General features: G+C 63.7%; 2 non-coding genes across 2 annotated transcripts; both read left to right on the top strand.

The window, feature by feature from the left end:
• Positions 1-3,513: 3,513 nt before the first annotated feature.
• Positions 3,514-3,632, top strand: LOC142868910 (5S ribosomal RNA). The gene has a single exon (XR_012917769.1). It is a non-coding gene; the product is annotated as a 5S ribosomal RNA (ribosomal RNA).
• Positions 3,633-7,150: 3,518 nt separating this feature from the next.
• Positions 7,151-7,269, top strand: LOC142868940 (5S ribosomal RNA). Its single transcript, XR_012917799.1, has one exon. It is a non-coding gene; the product is annotated as a 5S ribosomal RNA (ribosomal RNA).
• The last annotated feature ends 420 nt before the right edge of the window (positions 7,270-7,689 follow it).

Genomic DNA, 7,689 nt, shown 5'->3' with positions numbered 1-7,689 from the left:
TCTTCTTTTTTTTTTTTTTTGTTTTGCCTCTTGTTCTGTCCCCTCTCTGGGAGCGAGGCGGCGGCCCGGGGTGGGGGTCACCCCCACCCTCAGCGCCCGCCGCGGTGCCTGGCGCCCCAGCCCGCACCGTGGGGCCTCCTCTTGTCCCAAGCCGCGACACCGCCGTCACGCGGCAGCATGCGTGGCTTCTGGACTGTCAGGTCTCAGACCAAAGGTCTGCTCTGTGGGAACCGACACGCTGGAGGAAACCTTGAGAGTCTGAGAGGGGAGGGAGTTCCAGAAGAAGGCCAGGATGTCATTTGGAGGGAGTATGTGACCAGAACTCGTCCCGTTGCTTTTGGGGTTCTATGGGCTACACGTAGGAATCTTTGGTGGTGGCACCTGATGTTGGGGGATCCGGAGTCGCACCCAGACCTGCTCCACAGGCCTCCTTTTACTTTTCGGATTCATTATTTTTAAAAAGTGTCTCTTATCTCTATGATTGCATTTTCTTTTCTCTCTCTTTTCAAGCAGATGATGGGAGTCCAAGTATTAAGGTGACATGTGTTGCCCGTGCCCCCCTCCCCCCTGTGTTCTTATTCATTTACCTCTGATGTCGTTCCAGCGTATTGTGGGGGTACCAATGTTAAGGTCGGGTACGTTGCCCTCTCCCAGCCTCCCCCCTCGGGTCAGAGCCTCAAGTGCGCCCATGCCCCAGTCGGTGCGCACCCACCCCATTCCTAATGGAGGTGTATGCCCATCCCCTCCCCCCACCCGCCCGACACCCACCCGATGAAGGTGATTCCTCTGTGTCCACTTAGGTGTCCATCGGTTCGTACCCATTTGCTGGTGAGCGCGAGCACGTGGTGCTCGTGTGTCCATTCTTGGGCTACCTGGCTTACTGGAACGGGTTCCAGCTCTGGCCAGGAGAACCACGAGAGGTGCCCTCTCACCGCTGCTCCTCCTAGCTGAATAGCACTCCGTGGTGTCCACGCGCCACATTTCATTTACGCACTCGTGGGTCGATGGGCACTCGGGTCGCTTCCAGGTCTTTGCGATTGTGACTTGTGCCCTGACTCTAACCCTAACCCTTACCCAGCCCGTCTCCTCCTCGGCCCCTGCCTGACTGACTCCTTCCCGCCCGGCCTGTCACCTGTCACCGTCCTCTGCCCCTGCCTGACACGCTCCTCCCCGCCCGGGCCGTCACCGTCCTCGGCCCCTGCCTGACGGGGCTCCTCCGTCGCCTGGGCCTTCCAAGGGCTTGGTGTGGACGCTGGTTCCAGGACGCCCTCCCAGGAACCCGGTAGCAGGGCGGCCGCAGCGTCTCGCGCCACCCAACCGTCCGCCGGCCGGCGGCCGTCGCTAAGTGGCCTGCGGGGGACGTGCCCCCACTGTGGGGCGGGCGCCCAGCCTGGTGTCTTCTCCGAGGCCCCGTGGCTGCTTTCACCCCCCCCCGCAAGGGGAGAGCCGCGGAGGTGGGGACCGCCTCCTCGTGGGGACGTACACCCAGCTCTCCACGTCGGATTCCGGGGCTCTCTGTCCTGCCAGAAGGCCCAGCTGGCCTGCGGGTCCTTAGAGTGGCAAAAACATCCGAAAACTGAGATTGAGGGTCCGGTGGTTGTCTGCACTTTTGTGCTGGGCACCCCAGGGAGGCCCGGGGGCTGGCTGGACGACGCGGTCTGCTGGGCAGGGGGGGGGGTTTGGAGGAGCAACTGATGCCCTTTGCACTTTGGGTAGCAAGTGTCTGAGGTGTCTCTGAGCCCTGCGCCATGTCGGGGGTGGGGGGTGGGAGGTCGGTGGGGGTGGAGGAGCAGGAGGAGGAGGAGGAGGAGGTGGGAAGGGCCGTGGCCTGCAGTCGTCTTCCCGGGGTGGCTTCTTCCACAGGCTGCTTGGCCTGGGCTCCCTGCACCTGGGCCTTTGGAGGACTGGCCCTGTGCTTGCCAACGCTTCCCCTGCAGGGACCCAGAGCTGGGAGGTTGCATCTCTCAGCCCTGGGTCGGGCAGAGCCCCAGCGGGCCATGCCCACAACCTCTCTCAGCACGGGTCCCCCAGAAGGCTCCTTTGGGACCAGGATTCTCTTGCGGGTGACTCTTTAAGGTCTGGCCCCTGGATGGAGGGGCACCAGGAGTAGAGGAGCAGGAAGGGGAAGGGGGTGGCCATGCGAGGGGACACTTTCAGGCCAAGTCCCAGCTTCAGCCTGATCCTCCTGGGAACCCCGGGGTGTACGTCACACCTCCTGGTTGTCCCGCTCTGAGACAAGGAGCCGGGCTTCGCATTCCCCCAGCAGCCAGTCGTGGGCTGAGGACACCTGGGGCGTTGGGAACTCCCTGGCTTCTCCTTGGCTTAACATCTGGAGCTGCTTGTGAATCGTGCCGCCACACACACACCCGAGTGCAGGTGTCTTCTGCACAGACTGCGGGCCTCGCTCTTCTGAATGCCGCTAGCTCGCCACCCACCCACGGGTGAACCTGGTCAGGGTACTTTCTCTCGGGGGCAGACTCTGATCCTGGCGGGCTACCGGTGTTTCTGTTTGCTCGTTTCTTTCTTCCATTTCGGGAAAGGCTTCCTTACTGGGTGTGGAAATCTCCTATGCCTTTCCTCGCCTATTCTGTCAGCTTTAAAATTCTCTTTCAGTTGCCACCCTCACAGATGGATTAGGAAACTCTTTCCGGTGCACTCATTAGTGAAATGACCTCAATGAAGCTGGAATCCAATATCTAATGGCCGATTTTTAGCGAGTCCACACGCCAGGGTGGTCGGGGTCCAATGCAGCCCCGGCCAGGCCCAGGCCCCGGCCCCTTGGACTGGGCCACAGGAGGACGCAGAGGAGGGTCCCGGCCCCCCCGGTCGCGTTGCCGGCAGTTCTCCAAGGGCTTGGGCGTTTTCCAGAGGTAGGAGATGGAGGGGACTGATTTCTTCAGCGCCCCACAAACCACGCCACCCCACCCATGGGACACATCCCTAGAGAGAGAGAGAGACGCCCCATACACTCGCTCCCCTCCCCCATGCGCTGTGCCCCAGCCCGGGGCCCGGGGGAATAGGCGGCAGCCCACCCACAGGGTGGGGGGCCCAGCTGAAAGGGGTTGTCGGGGAGGGCGGCCCCTGCCTGGGGTCAAAGGGCGGGCGATCCGCGCGTGCGCAATCGGCGGCGGCGGCGGCGGCGGCGGCGGGGGCGGCCACGAGCTGGGGGTGGGGGGCGGGTAGGTGAAGGAGGCCAGGCGAGGAGAGGAAGGGGGCTGGAAGGTCTCCACCTTGGCGAGTCCAGCCGTGGAGGCGCATCTTGTGTGAGTGTGAGTGTGTGTGTGTGTGTGTGTGTGTGTATAGAGAGACAGCCCCCCACCCCGGCCCACCGCTCCCTGCCCGCCCCGCCCCGCCTGTCACCCCCGTCCCTCGGAGCCCGCCGGACCCGGCCGGTGAACTCAACAGGCCCGGCCCGGCGCGGGTCAGCGCCGGTGCGGGGCCTGGGGCGGGAGGAGGCGGCGGGGAAGCGCAGAGAGGCTCGGCTTCTTGAGCGGGGCAGGGGCGCCCTCCGCCGTCTAGGGCCACACCACCCTGAACGCGCCCGACCTCGTCTGGTCTCGGAAGCTAAGCAGGGTCGGGCCTGGTTAGTACTTGGATGGGAGACCGCCTGGGAATACCGGGTGCCGTAGGCTTCTTCTTTTTTTTTTTTTTTGTTTTGCCTCTTGTTCTGTCCCCTCTCTGGGAGCGAGGCGGCGGCCCGGGGTGGGGGTCACCCCCACCCTCAGCGCCCGCCGCGGTGCCTGGCGCCCCAGCCCGCACCGTGGGGCCTCCTCTTGTCCCAAGCCGCGACACCGCCGTCACGCGGCAGCATGCGTGGCTTCTGGACTGTCAGGTCTCAGACCAAAGGTCTGCTCTGTGGGAACCGACACGCTGGAGGAAACCTTGAGAGTCTGAGAGGGGAGGGAGTTCCAGAAGAAGGCCAGGATGTCATTTGGAGGGAGTATGTGACCAGAACTCGTCCCGTTGCTTTTGGGGTTCTATGGGCTACACGTAGGAATCTTTGGTGGTGGCACCTGATGTTGGGGGATCCGGAGTCGCACCCAGACCTGCTCCACAGGCCTCCTTTTACTTTTCTCTTCGGATTCATTATTTTTAAAAAGTGTCTCTTATCTCTATGATTGCATTTTCTTTTCTCTCTCTTTTCAAGCAGATGATGGGAGTCCAAGTATTAAGGTGACATGTGTTGCCCGTGCCCCCCTCCCCCCTGTGTTCTTATTCATTTACCTCTGATGTCGTTCCAGCGTATTGTGGGGGTACCAATGTTAGGGTCGGGTACGTTGCCCTCTCCCTGCCTCCCCCCTCGGGTCAGAGCCTCAAGTGCGCCCATCCCCCAGTCGGTGCGCACCCACCCCATTCCTAATGGAGGTGTATGCCCATCCCCTCCCCCCACCCGCCCGACACCCACCCGATGAAGGTGATTCCTCTGTGTCCACTTAGGTGTCCATCGGTTCGTACCCATTTGCTGGTGAGCGCGAGCACGTGGTGCTCGTGTGTCCATTCTTGGGCTACCTGGCTTACTGGAACGGGTTCCAGCTCTGGCCAGGAGAACCACGAGAGGTGCCCTCTCACCGCTGCTCCTCCTAGCTGAATAGCACTCCGTGGTGTCCACGCGCCACATTTCATTTACGCACTCGTGGGTCGATGGGCACTCGGGTCGCTTCCAGGTCTTTGCGATTGTGACTTGTGCCCTGACTCTAACCCTAACCCTTACCCAGCCCGTCTCCTCCTCGGCCCCTGCCTGACTGACTCCTTCCCGCCCGGCCTGTCACCTGTCACCGTCCTCTGCCCCTGCCTGACACGCTCCTCCCCGCCCGGGCCGTCACCGTCCTCGGCCCCTGCCTGACGGGGCTCCTCCGTCGCCTGGGCCTTCCAAGGGCTTGGTGTGGACGCTGGTTCCAGGACGCCCTCCCAGGAACCCGGTAGCAGGGCGGCCGCAGCGTCTCGCGCCACCCAACCGTCCGCCGGCCGGCGGCCGTCGCTAAGTGGCCTGCGGGGGACGTGCCCCCACTGTGGGGCGGGCGCCCAGCCTGGTGTCTTCTCCGAGGCCCCGTGGCTGCTTTCACCCCCCCCCGCAAGGGGAGAGCCGCGGAGGTGGGGACCGCCTCCTCGTGGGGACGTACACCCAGCTCTCCACGTCGGATTCCGGGGCTCTCTGTCCTGCCAGAAGGCCCAGCTGGCCTGCGGGTCCTTAGAGTGGCAAAAACATCCGAAAACTGAGATTGAGGGTCCGGTGGTTGTCTGCACTTTTGTGCTGGGCACCCCAGGGAGGCCCGGGGGCTGGCTGGACGACGCGGTCTGCTGGGCAGGGGGGGGGGTTTGGAGGAGCAACTGATGCCCTTTGCACTTTGGGTAGCAAGTGTCTGAGGTGTCTCTGAGCCCTGCGCCATGTCGGGGGTGGGGGGTGGGAGGTCGGTGGGGGTGGAGGAGCAGGAGGAGGAGGAGGAGGAGGTGGGAAGGGCCGTGGCCTGCAGTCGTCTTCCCGGGGTGGCTTCTTCCACAGGCTGCTTGGCCTGGGCTCCCTGCACCTGGGCCTTTGGAGGACTGGCCCTGTGCTTGCCAACGCTTCCCCTGCAGGGACCCAGAGCTGGGAGGTTGCATCTCTCAGCCCTGGGTCGGGCAGAGCCCCAGCGGGCCATGCCCACAACCTCTCTCAGCACGGGTCCCCCAGAAGGCTCCTTTGGGACCAGGATTCTCTTGCGGGTGACTCTTTAAGGTCTGGCCCCTGGATGGAGGGGCACCAGGAGTAGAGGAGCAGGAAGGGGAAGGGGGTGGCCATGCGAGGGGACACTTTCAGGCCAAGTCCCAGCTTCAGCCTGATCCTCCTGGGAACCCCGGGGTGTACGTCACACCTCCTGGTTGTCCCGCTCTGAGACAAGGAGCCGGGCTTCGCATTCCCCCAGCAGCCAGTCGTGGGCTGAGGACACCTGGGGCGTTGGGAACTCCCTGGCTTCTCCTTGGCTTAACATCTGGAGCTGCTTGTGAATCGTGCCGCCACACACACACCCGAGTGCAGGTGTCTTCTGCACAGACTGCGGGCCTCGCTCTTCTGAATGCCGCTAGCTCGCCACCCACCCACGGGTGAACCTGGTCAGGGTACTTTCTCTCGGGGGCAGACTCTGATCCTGGCGGGCTACCGGTGTTTCTGTTTGCTCGTTTCTTTCTTCCATTTCGGGAAAGGCTTCCTTACTGGGTGTGGAAATCTCCTATGCCTTTCCTCGCCTATTCTGTCAGCTTTAAAATTCTCTTTCAGTTGCCACCCTCACAGATGGATTAGGAAACTCTTTCCGGTGCACTCATTAGTGAAATGACCTCAATGAAGCTGGAATCCAATATCTAATGGCCGATTTTTAGCGAGTCCACACGCCAGGGTGGTCGGGGTCCAATGCAGCCCCGGCCAGGCCCAGGCCCCGGCCCCTTGGACTGGGCCACAGGAGGACACAGAGGAGGGTCCCGGCCCCCCCGGTCGCGTTGCCGGCAGTTCTCCAAGGGCTTGGGCGTTTTCCAGAGGTAGGAGATGGAGGGGACTGATTTCTTCAGCGCCCCACAAACCACGCCACCCCACCCATGGGACACATCCCTAGAGAGAGAGAGAGACGCCCCATACACTCGCTCCCCTCCCCCATGCGCTGTGCCCCAGCCCGGGGCCCGGGGGAATAGGCGGCAGCCCACCCACAGGGTGGGGGGCCCAGCTGAAAGGGGTTGTCGGGGAGGGCGGCCCCTGCCTGGGGTCAAAGGGCGGGCGATCCGCGCGTGCGCAATCGGCGGCGGCGGCGGCGGCGGCGGCGGGGGCGGCCACGAGCTGGGGGTGGGGGGCGGGTAGGTGAAGGAGGCCAGGCGAGGAGAGGAAGGGGGCTGGAAGGTCTCCACCTTGGCGAGTCCAGCCGTGGAGGCGCATCTTGTGTGAGTGTGAGTGTGTGTGTGTGTGTGTGTGTGTGTATAGAGAGACAGCCCCCCACCCCGGCCCACCGCTCCCTGCCCGCCCCGCCCCGCCTGTCACCCCCGTCCCTCGGAGCCCGCCGGACCCGGCCGGTGAACTCAACAGGCCCGGCCCGGCGCGGGTCAGCGCCGGTGCGGGGCCTGGGGCGGGAGGAGGCGGCGGGGAAGCGCAGAGAGGCTCGGCTTCTTGAGCGGGGCAGGGGCGCCCTCCGCCGTCTAGGGCCACACCACCCTGAACGCGCCCGACCTCGTCTGGTCTCGGAAGCTAAGCAGGGTCGGGCCTGGTTAGTACTTGGATGGGAGACCGCCTGGGAATACCGGGTGCCGTAGGCTTCTTCTTTTTTTTTTTTTTTTTTTGTTTTGCCTCTTGTTCTGTCCCCTCTCTGGGAGCGAGGCGGCGGCCCGGGGTGGGGGTCACCCCCACCCTCAGCGCCCGCCGCGGTGCCTGGCGCCCCAGCCCGCACCGTGGGGCCTCCTCTTGTCCCAAGCCGCGACACCGCCGTCACGCGGCAGCATGCGTGGCTTCTGGACTGTCAGGTCTCAGACCAAAGGTCTGCTCTGTGGGAACCGACACGCTGGAGGAAACCTTGAGAGTCTGAGAGGGGAGGGAGTTCCAGAAGAAGGCCAGGATGTCATTTGGAGGGAGTATGTGACCAGAACTCGTCCCGTTGCTTTTGGGGTTCTATGGGCTACACGTAGGAATCTTTGGTGGTGGCACCTGATGTTGGGGGATCCGGAGTCGCACCCAGACCT

This window comes from Microcebus murinus, unplaced genomic scaffold (genome assembly GCF_040939455.1).
Source record: "Microcebus murinus isolate Inina unplaced genomic scaffold, M.murinus_Inina_mat1.0 scaf048_hap2_Mmur4.0, whole genome shotgun sequence".
Lineage (NCBI taxonomy): Eukaryota > Metazoa > Chordata > Mammalia > Primates > Cheirogaleidae > Microcebus > Microcebus murinus.
Note: the sequence above shows the minus strand (reverse complement) of the source record. Positions and strands in the feature narration are given on the sequence as shown.